At 42.6% G+C, this 16,724-nt stretch overlaps 1 protein-coding gene across 20 annotated transcripts in view; it reads right to left on the bottom strand.

The window, feature by feature from the left end:
• Nucleotides 1-16,724, bottom strand: part of LOC107377831 (protein tyrosine phosphatase receptor type K) — a 148,950-nt gene that overhangs the window by 108,276 nt on the left and 23,950 nt on the right. Inside the window, exon 2 of one of the 20 annotated variants that reach the window (XM_054748145.2) lies at nt 11,568-11,714. The exons of the other annotated variants lie outside the window; for them this stretch is intronic. The gene's annotated coding sequence lies outside the window, so the exon portion shown is untranslated. The remainder of the gene's footprint in view (nt 1-11,567; nt 11,715-16,724) is intronic. 20 annotated transcript variants of the gene reach the window in all.

Here is a 16,724-nt window from a genome sequence, read left to right as displayed (position 1 = left end):
GGAAAAGTGCAGGAAACTGACAGCAGATGGTCTGTTATGAGGAGGTGAACAAACATTAAAGGTCCCACTAACATGCTGGAGAAGCTTCTGGAGGTGAAATAAAACCACAAATGTTGACCTCAAAACGTCCATTTTACAGGAAGTGTGTGTGTGTGTGTGTGTGTGTGTGTGTGTGTGTGTGTGTGTGTGTGTGTGTGTGTGTGTGTGTGTGTATTTTAGAGGAATGTGGCCTATTGCTTCAGGGCACCAGACTATGTTTTATCAAGCATGGCCTCCTTATAAGTTGGACCTTTCATGTCAGAGTCACGGGAGGAGACATAAACATGGGCATCAGTGAAACATTTACTCAGCCCTTCCGTGACCTCTGACCTCTGACTGGGTCATGAACGCAGCACAGGAACCACAAACAACGTGCTGAAAGTGATAAATGCTTTCTCGTCGCTTTCATCTAATCTGAATTTTACCTGATATGAAAAGTCAAATCATATTCATGCCCAAGTTCCTGTTGAGTTTTTCACAATAAAAATAAAAATAAGACTTTTTAAGAAAGCTGTAAAAATGTGAAAATTTTCTCAAGTGGCTGAAATGGTTCCCAAGCCCTTACGCTAATCTCTCAATGATTTTTATTTCAGTTTCAAATTAGTCAAATATGTTATTTAAATGTATCCTTCCTTTTCTGCTCAAATTCATTCTCATTTCACCACAATTAGTCCTTCAATTACTGCAAATGCATCTCAGCTAATTACTCGTAGGGTTTTAGTCCTTAAGTCTCATTGTTTCACAAAATCTACCCTTTTTCTAATCAGATTGAAAGTTTGTGACTGATCAGTCCCAGATTTTAAAATTATATTTTTAAAGCCTTGATTGACAGACGATTTAATTTAGTGCAGACTGTAACAACCGCCTGTCACCACCTCTTCGTGGCCGTTTCCTTGTCGGCTAAAGACACGTCCGCTGGATATTATTCATTAGTTATTATCAATAAAATGGAGGTAATGAAGCATCTTCTCTCGTGTGGCGGTATTTATCCAAACTAATACCACTAGCCTGAAACATCTCTGTTAGCCTCATCGTTGGTTTCCTGTGATTTTCCACACGTGAATGTTGCCCTACAGCTTTTAAACTTTCCCACAGTGGCGTCCCATTGTGACACGTAGGCCCAACGAGTGCCAAGTCATTAACACAGTTTTAACTCTGCAAATAATTTGGAACGTTGGTAATGAAAAACAAGCCAAGGGCCGAAGCCACGTTTTCATTGACATCTAATTTTGTCCTCACTTTCATCCTAACCACTAAATAATCCCACTTCATCCAGTGACAGTGGTCATTATACAACAACCCGACTGTTGTTACTCTGGTTGGTTGTTGACTTGTGTCGCTCGCTCTGCCGCTCAGCTCGGTCTTCTTCTTGCTCACATTAATGTAAGTAATCAAAGTGGACAAGGGGCTTTGTAATGCTGAGAGAGACAGTGTGAGAGCAGGAGGTCATCTCCTTTAACTGTCCACTCCTCTCTGCCTCCTGTCCTGCAGGCGAAAGGGGGAGGGAGACACGGACAGGAAAAAGAGGGGGACATCAGCGGTGACGAAGACGAACAGAAAAGAAAGGAAATGGTATTCCTGCTCTTAGGCTGAACTCTGTTTTCTTTTTCTCCTCCAAGTAAACACACTTCTTGTTGATGCAGGATGAATCATTTAGACCATTAAATCAAAGCCATGGACTGTATCATTGTATCAAAAAATTCTAATATGAAATTTTTCTGTTCATTCAGCACGTTTCTGACAGTTATCCAAATTTCCTTTTTACAATGTGGCCACAAATTGTCTAAATGACATCTGGGACTCAATTAGCTGGCCATTTATCTTCACTTTATTCTCACTTTGGTGACCAAAGAAAGCTGAGAAGGGATCCAGAAGGTTGCACGGTATGAGGATGAAGCCACAGACCAATGTCGACGGTCGGAACTTCAGGGGAATTTTATCGGACCTCCGAGGCAAGCGGCTGCCTTTCACAGGCTCATCCCAGGAGAACCAATTTCCAGGCGGTTTCAGGGTTATGCTGGGCAGGACTTGTGGTTAGTTAGCGCTGATTGGCTGTAACTCAGAAGGAAATGACATCAGCAGACGCAGCCAAACATTCATCATTTGTAAAATAAAGAGTTGCCGGTGAAGCAGAATGGAAGGAAAAGGCCAAAAAAAGTAAAGTTACTAATGTTTGTGGGCACCTTTTGGTGATGATTGGTGACATCATTCGCAGCTGAATCGGACGCTACATGCTGACGTCTTAGCAAAGTTCTGAAGGGGCCAATTTTGTATGGAGACAACGGCTGAGAGGACCTTCCCCCCTTCCCAGAACTCCCATAATGGAAACGCGGCTCGTGCAACTCACATGAAGGACACTTAAAGCCCTTGGATAGGTTTTCAGATCTTTTCTAAACTTCCTGAGGATCGCCACTCAATCTGTCACCAGTGAGGTTCTGTCTTGGGTGAAATGATGTATAAACAGATACAATCTGTTTCAGTGGCCCTTGCAGGAGGAATAGATGGATGCTGGTTTTGGGGGGCAGAACTTAGCCACTGTTGCTCTTAAGAAACGGGGGGAGAATGCAACCAGAGAAAGCATTGTGTGACCATGGCACGCTTAAGGGGCAGACTTCCATACAATCAGGCCTAAAAATGAGTAACTCAGTGTGTCTTCCTGAACGCGTGTGTGTGTCGGAGATATGACGCTACGGGCGCCGAGTTAAATCCACTCAAAAACACTAGTGGAAGAAAAGAAAAAAGATTTAGCCACTGGCAATGTAACTGTGTGTGTGTGTGTGTGTGTGTGTGTGTGTGTGTGTGTGTGTGTGTGTGTGTGTGTGTGTGTGTGTGTGTGTGTGTGTGTGTGTGTGTGTTGGCCTGAGGCAGGTGTGTCCAAGGAACGAATTGCTTCATGCCTGGACAGTCATGAAAGAAAGACCGAGCATGCCCACACACACAATCACACACACACACACACACACACACAAGCACACACACACACACACCACAAACATGACTGAATGCACACTTTTCTTTTTCAGAACAAACCCACAGAATGCAGATGATTGCTTGAAAAGGTGAAACTTTAATATTTTCTAAGACGCAGGAGGTGAGAGGCAAGAATTATTCATATTTTACCCCGTTGGGTTTAGGCTCCTGCGTGGGGAACAACAAAAACCTATTGCTTCTTCTATCTTTATCATCACTTCATTAAAAGTTATATTTAGTACAAAGGCAGGATTGTACTTTCTTATCCATCCTATGATCTTAATATAATGTTTTATATTAACAACGATGGCAACAAAAAACAGTTTTTGAAGAGAAATCACAAGCTAATAGGTTTGTGTAGATTCTCAGTCGTTTAGGGCATGGTAATCTCAAAGGTTCAGCTGGACTTCTCTAGTTTTCCTTGAAGTTTTTGCCATTTTGTACAGAGAAGAAAGCATTTTTTTGAGGGATATGAAACATAAAAAACTAACCTTGAACAGGAGGAGGTGACCTTAGGACTCTCAGGCAGTTAAATTTACACCTTAGCCTCTTATAGAAAACGATGCCGTGGCAGCATCAGGGAGGTTGTTGTGGTCAGACCAGGGTGGTAATGTGGCACAATCATGTCCTTTATACAAGCATTACAAGATGGCGGTATTGACCCTTTGCACGTGACGTCACGCCACTCATGTGACCACCCCTTTGCCATGATGGACGGCAAAAAGACCGTTTACACCCGTAGAAACTCCAGTGAAAGTAGTCAAAACAAGCCAGTTTGTAGCCTTGTATCGCTTTTATTTAGTTGATTTGACAGTAAAATGGTTTTAGCTTGCTGCGTGGTCGGCTGCACTAAGAGACGAGGACGTAAACTCAACTCGTTTTTTACTTTTTAATAACTTTGATGGAGACTGAGGACGGAGATGATGCAGCGATCAATCAAGCGGACTAGCAGCCCTCAGATTTGCAACAAACATGTTTTTACCGGGTAAGATTAACGTTTTTTCACGAGGAAGACAGGGACAGGGATAAATGTGATGTGTTTATACTAGTTATTGATAATCCTGATGGATGGATATTTCACCACGGAGGATGGGCTCCGTCCACTGTAGTGTAAAGTGAGATAATTATTAACAATAATAAAGCTCCGATGTATGATTACGTGTGTTAAAATTACGTTATTTATTTATATGAGCATCGGCGTTCAGAGATCTTCTCATTCCAGTGTGAGAGCAGCAGCTGAACCCGGTAACACCACCAGCAACTGAAGCTGGTAGGGATCCGGACTCAGCTTTGGTGTAAAATGCTGTTTACAACATAAAGTTATAAATCCAGAGGGGTGAATTTAGGCAAAGTCAGCAACATGTTTACATCGGTGAACAGCTGCAGAGAGAACGTAAGCCAACGTTGGTAAGCTAGTTAACATACCGCTCTCTATGAGCCCCGCTAGATGCGCTACTTCTTCTGATAACTGAACTGGGCATGAACTAGTGGAAGGAATGCTGGAGGAGTTTTGTTTTTGTTTTGATCACAAAAACAATTTCAGGCTCTACTTTTCCCTTTGTTTAGTAATCGTGTCGCTCACTGTTTACATGCTTTTGCCGTCCAGCATGGTGGACCCACGTGATTAGGTGACGTCGGTGCAAAGGGTCAATAGAGGCGGTCTTATCTTGGACATAACTATATTTGTAGTTTTAGTGCGATTGAAGCTCCTAAGGGTGTCTGTCCTCCATAGTCCCTGTGCCATCTCTGGTCATCTGACCTCCATCTCTAATGGAGAGAAGCTCCAGGAGCTCTGCATCCCTCCAGTTTATCATCTCAGCTAGTTCTTTCTACAAAAGCAAAACTTACGGCCTGTGTTTACTTTCATTTTCAACATAGTTGCCGGCCGGATCTCAGTAACTCCCCATGTGATCATGTCACTACCTTCTGTTGCACCAAGGCGTGACATGCATTCACAAGTCTGGCGTTACGTTAATACTAGGGCGTGGCAGCATGAATTCCTGCAACGCCATGCTGCCTCAGCGCATTCATAACACACACCAGCAGCAGTATTACGCTGATTTGTCGGCAAGGTGTGTCCTCTTACATGACTTCAGTGAAACATGAAAAACCCGTCACTCTAACCTTTGAACAGGAGAGGGTGCCATTGGGTCTCCCAAGGCTGTTAAACCAATTCTTGAGACATGTGGCCAAATAAGTGTCCAGGGGGGTTTTGTTGGGATCATCATCACCAACGATACAACCAGGGGGGAGTTAATAGAACGATGGGCCAGAGACTCAAGTGACCTTAATGACCTCATTAGTAATAACAAAGGCCACTTCCGCCACCTCTATTGCCCTATCAGCATAATTGTTTGAGACCACACCGTATAAGTCTCCTACTCCCAATCCAAGTTTCAGAACTGAAGATGATTCTTAGCTTGGTCACAAACCATTGAAAAGTCCCATAGTTGTCACACACACTGGTGTGGCGGGGTGAAAATTGTCCTCCACATTGGACCAATCCCCGTGAGGAGCTGTGAGCTGCAGCTGTGGTTTAAACCCTAATCCAATCCCTTAAAGCTGAGTGTAAAGCAGGGAGGTGTTGGGTCCCATTTTTAAAGTCTTTGGTAAGACCTCAACGGGGTTTGAACTCCAAACTCCCAGTCCCAAGGTGAACACTGTACCACTACACCACCGAGCTGCCACAGTCATGGGGCAGAAGCAACGGTTGTCTTTCAAAGCAATTGGACAACGCTAGGACCAATCAGCGTAACAAACAACGAGACAGCATACAGGCCACCAAACAGCGTTGAGGAACAAGCAGCAAATAAACGGCATCAGTACCTCCATCTGCTCATGTCTCAAAGAAACGCCAAATCGTTCAAAGTTTACCTCAAAACCATCTCAAATGAGCGCAGATGCCATCTTTGTAGTTTTCGTCATCGCAGCTCTGGCTTTAAACCCGCCTAACAAACGTAGAGCACTGTGATAGGCAAGATGCCAAACTTATCAGGCCAATGGAGGAGCTGCACCGCCCTGCAGAGCAAAATCTTCTGCTAACGCTACGATTGGTCTAGATTTCTAGGCTAGAAGCTTCTTGGATGAGAGGCGAAACATCTTCTAAGAAAAAAGAAGTCTAGTTTTTTTCAACTAAAAATCTTGAAGTTATGAGGAGCAAACGTTATAAATTTATGACAGAAAATTACTTAACTAGTAAATACAATAATATCATCCTAAAACTGAATCTGCAGTTATTAATAAAGTATCACTGAGGAGAAGTAAACTGGATCAAACGTCCTCGTGTTTAACGAGGACACGCCGATACGATGCGCTCAAAGTTTTTTTTTGCAAATTAATGGAAGCCTGTGATCATAATCTGTCTTCCACCAGCAGACTTTTAATGGTAAAATGTGTCAACATTGCATTTTGAGTCAGTTTTTGCACACACACACACACACACACACACACACACACACACACACACACACACACACTGATCTTCAGAATATTAAATGAGAAAATCTGTCAGTAACAGCAGAAAGTCTGAATTGGGCACATTCCTCAAAACAGACTGAAGCTGATTTCATTTTAGATAAATCAGATTAATCTATTCACTCCTTTTTTTTTCATCTGTCTGAGCCGTTCCATCTCTTTCTCTTTGTGTTTCATTTCTCAATTTTTGCTTTCTGTCCATTTCCATTTCCACTTGTCCGTCACTTTTTATTCTGCCCGACTCCTCACTCCTGCCACTCCACGTATCAGTTTAGCTATCTGGGTAATGCGATGCAAGCACACACGGAGACGAAGATTGGAGGGTGAGAGGAGAAAAGATGAAATTAGTGAAGAGAAAGCAGGAGGGGAGAGGGGAGAGTAGAAAAAAATAAGTGCTGTGTTAGAAAGCTGAGTCCACCAGAGCAGTCACAACAAATTCATCTCTTTCTCTTCCCATTCTTCCTCGTACTTTCACTTTGATACAAGCTGGCCTCAGTAATACAATAAAAACTTGGCTCAGTGCTGTGCGTGTGCGTGTGTGTGTGTGTGTGTGTGTGTGTGTGTGTGTGTGTGTGTGTGTGTGTGTGTGTGTGTGTGTGTGTGTGTGTGTGTGTGTGTGTGTGTGTAAGGTAGACGACACCTCTTACTCCCTACTCTCTGTCTCATCATTGCAGCTGTTCCACAGAGGTGTGTTTCAATATATCACCCTGTCACACACACACGTACACACAGACATGGTCCCTGCTTAATAAGCGGTATTCAGAGCTCCTGGGTTTATAGAAAGCTGAAACTGCACTCCTACACAAAAACCGGAGCCTTTCTAACTTTCTTTCGTCGTTTCTTCATCCTGCCTTTCTTCTTTTTTTTGTGTGTGTTTTTTTGCTTTTGCAGCCATTTTGCTTCAGCATCTTTCATTTCCATCTCTTTCTCCTTTGGTCCTTTCCTTATTGTTTCTTATTGACGTAGCGCTTTGTTCTAATTAGATCTTTTCTTACAGCCTTTATATTCTTTTATCAACTGTCTTGAGTCCCTGCGTTCTGAACTTTGATGCACCCCAAACTTAAATATTGCTGCAGAACATCACCAGAAGAAAATGATCTTTAAATAGAGGCAAAAAACAAACGAACACCCAAAGCACTCCAAACCCCCAGTTCCCAATCCAATCCCACTATCACGGGATGTGTTGCAACAAGCCTGAACTACAGAGGCCACACGCTGCCAAAGGGCTGTAAAAGATGCTTCCAGACACCACCAGAACCCTGCGTTAATGCTCTAATGTATCACCATTCTACTGGTGACAACAAGCTGAACGCTGATTACTCTTTTCACAAAACAACAGGTCTCAGACACCTTCTGGATGGCTCAGTGGGATTTCTAAAAGGACTGGAAATACATCGAGCCGATATCGATTTCTGACCCAGTTCTGATCAGCAGATACAGATTAGGGTTTTATCTCCAGGAACGACACTTCGGGTTGGGCGAACTGTAAACATTTTCCAACCAATATTGGTCGGCTCAGAAAATGACGATGGGCGGTATATTCATGCAAAGAACGCTTAGATGTTCTATGAGCCTGCCACACTACATGGAGTGATCAACCAATCAAAATCAATTATGCTCAGTTTGAGGAAGCAGCCCAGAGGGGTTACATATGTGGCTTTGTTGTTTTTCAAACTTCATTGGCCATTTGATGTGTCAATCAATTAAAAACTGTCCCGCTGTGATAATAGAGGGTGGTACGTCAGCCAACAGTGGGGGGTGGGGGTGTGTGTGTGGGGGGGGTGTTAACCCTCGCCTATTAATTTACGAAGATGTCCCTCAAAAGTTTGAAGCTAACATCTGGATGTTATTGGGGATTATGATACGCATCTGAGGGAATTTTCTCCGTGGTAAATTATGCTGGATTGTGAAGGCAACACCAGGAGACCCTTCTTGTTGGAGAAGGGTTTATTCTATTAAAGGTGCACTATGTAGAAATATAGAAATAGAAATGCAGCATTAGCTGGCAGGAGACACAGCATCGCCACACTCCCTGATGATAAACAGTAGTTACGTAGCCAGCTGCTTATGAGATATGTTTCAGTGTAACCTTCCTTCCTAAATCACTGAAACATAGACTCTTTTCTCACTATCTTCTTACATACTGCACCTTTAATGATGCAAGGTTTCGAACGGCGAGTCGGAATTAATTTAGAATTTCTGAGTGGTTTAACAAAAGCGTTTACTATGTCGACAGTTATGGTTTAATCCTTGATTTCCATATTTCACTGGAATCACAAAAATCCCAGCTTACTAATGATGTGTGCTAGGGATGTCCCGATCAGGTTTTTTTGCCCTCGAGTCGATATAAAAAGTCTAATATAAAAACAGATAGCACTTCAACTTAAAATACCTGGCAGGGGTCTATTTTGCCTCGGCCCCCAAAATGCTTAGATACGTCCCTGGACATGGGACGGAGTTTTGAAGATGATCTGAATGGTATCGACTATATAAATACTGCATGCTGATAAATTATTGCTTTATACAGGTACAAACGTGTAGTGGGATAAATCTACCTACATTTTCTTTTTTTAAGAACTTAGTTTTGTTTTATGGTTTTTATTTTCCTATCTTCCTGTCCTGTCTGTCTCTGATCTTCCTGCATCTCCCAGTCCAACAGAAAAACTCCTGCCTGCTTCCTTCTTTTTCACCTCACAAGTAACTTTTTAACCAGCAGATCAAATTGACCTATTGACCGCAAACGCCGCGCTGCCCGGCTGCACCAGTGACGAACGCTGCAGCGCGAGCGCGTCCACACGTCATGCTCAAATACAGACAGAACTTACCAGAGAGAAAATGAACGGACACGAATGACTGTGTGTTAATTATATATTTTTTGGTGACGCCACTTAGAAACTTAGGAAATGTTACTGTGGCCGTGTGCAGAACGCAGCTGGAGTTCATGGATAATCAGCGGTCTGCCTGCCGCTCTCTGCATCTCTGCTCAAAAGAATCCCCGCTACGCTGAGTCCATGTAAATAATATAATATGGGTAGAAACTGGGTGTGTAAGTTAAGGCCATCAGGGGAGCCTGACAACCTTTAAGGAGAACCAAGTTGCTCTCCTGTAAATTCAAATTCAAAGATACTTTATTAATCCTAGAGGGAATCCAAGTCCGGATCGGGGCTTGGATTGGGAAGTAAAGCCCGAGTCCCGATCAGTCTGAAACCACGTGATCGGGGCCGACTTCCGATCATGCGATCAGATCCGGACATCCCTAATGTGTACTATGTATGTGTACAGAGAAGACGCTGATTTGATGAGGAATTTAGCAATGTCACATATGTGAGACTAATTCGTAGGCATAAAAAATGTCGTTCAAAGGGTTGGAAAATCGCCGACGGTTGAATAATTCAATTTGAGGCCTTTCAAGGTGAGTTTTCGAGCTTACCCAGCTTCTTACATTCGTGGTATTTAAATTAAGGATCGAATCAATAATTTTACCTACTTGACTCATTTAAGTAAATATCACTGGAGTTTCCCCCTTTCAAAGCCTTGAGTAAGCACCTATAAGAACCCCAATGAAAGCTTTTATGTATTTTGGAACCGTTTAACAAAAACCAGAGCAAAAATGTAAAAAGGGGAAATAATTAGAAAACAAAATAAACCAGATATTCTTCATTATTTATGCTTTTTACAAAAGTAAATCAAATATATTTGGCTTTGATGGTTAGCTTTTAATTCATTTATCCATCATCGGCCTCACATGTTTAACCACATAGTTAAAAGTCCTTATGTGACCCCTCCTGAACAACTCAAGGACATTACTGTTTCTGTGTGAAGGGACATGAAAAACTACACAGGTCATGGCAGAGGACTTGTAGTGTGTCGTTCGCTTTACTGACTTCACACAGAAGCAGCATTTTGAAAGTGGTGAATCTGTCAGTGGTCTGCTGATTCTCAGGCACGGAGCAGAAGGGGAAACAGGGAAGAGAGGGAAACCGGACACCTGGAGGAGTCCTGAGGCTCCGCGTGGAGTTGGGGTGAAATCAAGAGGATGGGTAGAAGGGTAGGCACTCTTGTTCAGCTGTTCCCCATATGGGTTTGTGTGTGTGTGTGTGTGTGTGTGTGTGTGTGTGTGTGCGTGCGTGCGTGCGTGCGTGCGTGCGTGCGTGCGTGCGTGCGTGCGTGCGTGCGTGCGTCTCGTCCATATGTGCATTAGTGCTGGAGGAGTTTAACAGGGGGTCTGCCAGATGGATGCACAAACACACAAATGGCAGATTTCGCCCACTAGCTTCATGTGACTGGAGTTCGGCGGTCCCGCTGCTTGAGATGAGCGTCTATACGGTATTCTCATGTTGGAATTTTAACTTTTGAACAGAAGGTGTTCTGGAACAGGAAACTGAAGTGAGACTCTAATCCTGCCAAATGCAGCACTCTCAAGATGCATCAGCTTTTGTCTTTAAGATGCCTTTGGTGCAAAGGTTTAACCAACAAAAACTGTTCATTTCCTCGTGAATCCAAACGTGTTGCGTCTTTGACTGCAGGTGGAAAACACCTGGTGTGCTGTTAACTCAGACGTGGCCAGATGTGCAACATGCAGAAAAGGGTTCCCCCTCTCAGCTCTGTGTTTTTATCCAGTTGTTGATTTGAGGAAAAAATTTAAAGCTTGAATATTTAAATAAGTCACACGTCAACCTGTGTCAGAGATCAATTAAACATTAATATTTTTTACTTGTTTGCCGTTTTTCACCCAAATCGAACACCATCCCTGAGCCCTGTGTGTAGCTTTGAATCAATAACCAAACTAATTATCAAAAGAGATTTAAAAAAAAAGACTAAATTTGATTCCATTTAACAAAAAGCAGCTTTATTGTAAATCACAATGGGTCAAAACTAAATATTTGACTTAAAAGTTACTTCACTGATACCATAAAGAAGTCTGCATTATGTTGGGTTTAATCGGAATGTTTTAATTTTAAAGGAGATCTATTGTGATTTTTTTTAACAGAGATATAACAGCTCTACAGTCTATAAAAATAATGTTTATGAAGAATTTTGCACTAAATCACTCTCACAATAGGCAGTTATATCATTCTCAGTACCTTCCAGAATGAGCAGTTTCAGGGCTCCGTCACTTTAAAAAACAAGCTGCTGTTGGCCACGCCCATCTATCCCCTGATTGGCTGCTATGAGTTGAGGAGCTCAGATATCTGCAAGGGTCTTAGTGTAGAGCTGCTGCTCCTTCCATCCTGGAGAGGTGAGAAGGGGTTCTATGTGAATTTACCCATTTGTGACATCACAATGTGGGACTTTTTGAAATGGCTTGATTTAAGACTGTTATTCCACTTCCAAAAAACACATTTTTTTATGTTTGGAGTGTATATAGAAGCAGTAAAGGCTCCCATGGCTGCACAAAAGGATGCAAAGGGTGCATTTTGCAAATCTTGCAAAACCAAGATTTTTTTTGTAACATTTTAAAAGTGATATAATCTTATTCTGGAAAATGATGAAATTATAACCCTTATGATCAAATTTTATGGTGAAGGTTGGATGAGTTTCACTAAAAATCATTTAAGGCAAAAACATTATCCACTGCCTTTTGACTGTTGAAACCAATCAACCTTTCCCCTCCTGCACACACACACACACACACACACACACACACACACACACACGCACACACACTTTCTCTCACTCCTACACACAAAAATCACCACCGTGCCCCACTTAAACCCTAAGTGCTTCACTTGCTACAGATCATCTAGTAAACTAGAGCTTTGCGTGTGTGCATTTTTTTGTGTGTTGAGGTCAAAGGTTAAATGACAGCCATTAAGATTCATCTCTGAGTTCACAACCAGCAAACCAAACACACGTGTGCACACACATGTTCACGATCAGACGATGGGGAGGTAGAGAGCAGCGATCGTCTGTTTGACTCTCGTTGGTCATTTAGGAAAATCAAACGAACGCAGAATGAAAGCAGCAATTTTAGATCCAAAGCTGCACTTTTATTTTTTATCGCTTTCCTCAGTTTGCAAAGTGATTTCTACAAGTGGGTTTGTTTAGTAACTTCTGCGTAAATCATCATAAATCTTTTTTCTCCGTGGATCTGTTGAGACGCGCTGTTGACACGTTTCACAACGCTTGTTCTGTTTGCCCTCCCGGGATGAATAAAGGAAAACAGGGATGAGGTGAAGAGGGTTACAGATAGCGATGGGATGAATAAAGCCATGATTGAAGTTATTCCATCTTCACACGTACGGATTGGAAATCCACAGGCAATTTCAGAGTTTCACAATGTTTACCTCGCAAGAGGGTGTTTTATTTGCCTCTCAGTTAATCTTTTCCTCACTAGCAAATTCACACACTTCCTAACGAGTAACTGATGGACATTTTTCATCCATTCTAACTTTTACACACACACACACACACACACACACACACACACACACACACACACACACTGCAGATAAACACACTGCTGGATGAAAGAGCGGACCCCGTTAGTCCCAGCATGGCTCTCTGCTTGGAGGCGGGAGATTCTGTCAGCGCCACAGTTCCTGTCAGGATACATCATCAGCAGCAGCAGCCGTGGCGACTAATTAAGTCCTGCCTGTCAGGCCTGTGGTCAGTGTGGACGTGTGGAGACGTATAAGAACGGACAAACACATTCGTATAATTAACTACCTGCCATAAACACACAAGCCCACTCTAGTCGGTGCTGCTACATCTGCCAGATAACATCAGCGCACACCGAGCGCGTTATTCACAACTCACCAGTCATTAGTCTCATTCACAAACATAACTCCTCAAACCGACTTACTCCGGTGTGAAAATTACTAAATTAGTTTTTAGTGAAGTTAAAAACAACCTGAAGCAGCAAAAAATGCCAGATCCTCCCCTGGAGCCAAAGCTCAAACATCCAAACTTTTGCAAGAATAAGTCCACCATCTGCGACCCAGTAGAGCCACAAAGTATCATTCTACGCTGATGATGTGACTCTTTTGTTTTGGTTTGAGTATTATGGGCTCGACACACAGGAGGCGACATCGCCTCTTCTCCATTCATTTTCAATAAGACATGCGCGGGTCCAGAGCCGGATTAAATAAATGGACTACACTAGGCAGGCTGCATTTTTAGGGCCCCCCCCCCTCCATCGATGTTATGTAATGAATTGAAATCTGAAACTTACAAAATTTACTTATAAAAGTTCATTCACATTTTACATTGCCTAGTTTTTGGTTACAAATTGGTTGTTTGTATGCCAAAATAAGTCATGTGTTGTAGGCTGTTGCCTCTGCTGAATCAGAAATTCTGTCAATTTTCTGAGTGTGAACTTATTGTTTTGCTATTTGAACATTAATAAAATTATTTGACAAATAATTAATAAAACCAGCAACACTTACCAAGGAAACCATTTAGCATTCTCTACTCCGGGATAATCTTCAGCCTTCCAGCATCACAGGGCCTCAGTCACAGCAGAAACACATCTAAAGAAATGTTCCTCGGTTAAGCTTCAGTCTATGTCTCCAGATTTCCTCTGTGATGCAGAAGAATATCCAATATTTTGAGAGGGATAGTTTAGTGCAAAGTACTCATCAGTTTGGTACCACTTTGCAGGATCAGATGGGTAGCTAGTTGTTAACACCCTGTCTGGGTCTAGGGGCTCCTGTAAGACTATATTGGGCTCACTTCTGGCTGGCTGCTGTTCTTCCAGTTTGTCCTTCTGTGAAGGCGCTGATGTTGACGGCGTTGGCGCTACAGCATCTTCCGCCACATCTTCCACCGCGTCTTCGGGTTGTGTCTCCTCCGGGTCTGACTTGGGCCCGGCCTCTGGCTCTGCTGACTCGAGCAGGTTCACAGCTGTCGGACGGCTGCCCGAGCAGCCCGACAGAAACTTCTGTAAAGCCCCCCGCTGTCTCTTCTTTAGTTCCTCTTCATTTAAATATTTTTCTTTTTTACGTTTTGCCGCACCCGAAAGCATCGTGAAAGTTAGCCTACTCAAAAACACCTGCTAGCTTTGTTGTGTCCCGCTCTGACTCTGACCGCTTCTCTGATGTCCTTCATTGGGTGGCGCCTTAACCCTCTGGGGTCCAGGGTGTAATTTGCAGTGAGTTTTCCTTTGTATTTCCAAAATAAAAACCATAACCACTGCCTTATGTGGTATCAATCTTTTCAGCACAACCTGGACTTTATGAATCTATACTTATTTTGTATATTTTGACATAAAGGGGTTGCGTATTAGACCTTAAATCACTCAAAAACATAAAATCTGAATAGGAAAAAAGTTGTTTATTTTGCTGTGAAACCAACAAACATTTATGACAAATGTTTTTTTATCATTTAGACTGGTAATCTAGACTGTACATTTATAAAAAATATGACTAAATATAGCAAATAACTAATTAAAAAAAGTTATTAGCTCTCTGGGATCCAGAGTGTAAATAACCGTTTTTGACTCATTTTGGTTTTTCTTTTGTATTTTCTAATAAAAACAATAAATATTGCCTTATGGGGTATCATTAATTTCAGGACAACCTGGACTATCTGAATTTATACTTATTTTATTAATTTGGCAATAATGTACATGGATTTTGGAGTGGGGAGTGGCTCTGTCTCACGCTGAGATCTGACAGCTGCGCGGCACCGCCCACTCCTCTTGATGGATCTCCGAGGAGCTGGATCTCTGCCTTCATCCTCTACCTCATCATGACCCAACTCTTCTATGAGGAAGGATGGATCTGCCACATCATCATCATCATCCTCGCTATTTGCCTCAGACTCCGGCTGCGAGTCTCCGTCCACTTTCTCTGCATCCAGTTCAAAAAACAGCCGTACCATCTGAACTGCCTGGTGGACATTTATCCTTCTCATCATCCTTTATTAAAGCCTAATAAAAGCCTACTAAACTGCAGAGACAATATATCTGTCCGGATCGCTCCAAAATACAAAGTTTACCGTCAATATCTGTCTAATTGTTTGTTGTTACTCCGTTCGCGCCACTCCTTTCCCCGCAAAGCGGCTCCTTTTTGCGCACATCTCGTTACTCGTGTGATACTTTTTATCAGCTGAATATGTGAGACGTCCACCAACAGCAAAAGGATCTCGTGTTTTTGTGGGTTTTTAATGTTCACAAGCACATTCCCGCTCACAGATTACTAAACCGCTGTTTTGACAAGTTATCAGATTGTCTAAAAATAGGTCATTTTTTGTTTAGTATAGCTCCGCTTTTACGTTGCCTATTAACAAAATTTAAAAACTGGGGTGTAGTTTATAATCTGCTTTTTAAAGCCGAATTGAAACCGAAACTCAGGGAGGCGGAGTCTTGCTGCTACAGCGTCCCAAATCAGACCTGTTCAAAAGACGCGTATACTCGTCCGTGGACCCCAGAGGTTTAATGTGACGTAGCCAATGAAACGGTCTATGGTTAAGATAAACATTGTCACTATTTTAGTTAATTAATAAATATTGAAACAAATTGTAGATAGGAGTCCTAGCTACAAATTATATCATAGGACATGTGTACATTTAATTTTTAATTTATTTATTTATAATTTTGTTCCTCTGTCTGGGCCCCATCCAGCCAATCAGGCCCTAGGCACGTGCCTACTTTGCCTTTGCGTTAATCCGGCTCTGCGCGGGTCTCCCTCCTACTAAGCGAAACGCGAAAAACGTGCGTGTGAAATTTTGCGCTAGTGCACGTGTCGTGCACAAGCGACCCAGCGACGCAATCCCAGAAAGCTGAAATATTTTCAACTTTTCATCGCTGTCGCTCGGGCGAGGACCAATCAACGGAGGTTTCATTCACTGACCAATGAGCGGTCAGGATGCTCCGTACATCTCCGAGCAAACATGGACTCCGTTTCTCCTTCTGTGACTGAGTTCATCTTCATGTGAGGTCCAAACCGTGTGATAAATTGAAGCATGTCCTGATAGACAGAGAGTAGCCCTCTCCTGGTTTGTAGTATGGGATGAACCCATTCTCGGGTTTTTTATGTAGTAAAATCAGAAGTAAGATTTCACATAACTCTAGCAGCACCTTGTGAAACATCATATCTACCACTTTTTTAACTCTGAACTGCTTAAAAAACCTTAATTCCCTCCAACCTGACACAGCCAATCAAAATAACGGAAGATTCGATTTCGCCATGGAACAGAACGCGTCAACGGCTTTGCCGCTGGCCGCTGCTACGGGTCGCCTCCTGTGTGTCAGGTAATAAAAGCGACAGCGACGAATTTTGCTGATCGCTGTCGTTTGT

The sequence above is a fragment of the Nothobranchius furzeri genome, chromosome 2 (genome assembly GCF_043380555.1).
Source record: "Nothobranchius furzeri strain GRZ-AD chromosome 2, NfurGRZ-RIMD1, whole genome shotgun sequence".
Taxonomy (NCBI): Eukaryota; Metazoa; Chordata; class Actinopteri; order Cyprinodontiformes; family Nothobranchiidae; genus Nothobranchius; species Nothobranchius furzeri.
Note: the sequence above shows the minus strand (reverse complement) of the source record. Positions and strands in the feature narration are given on the sequence as shown.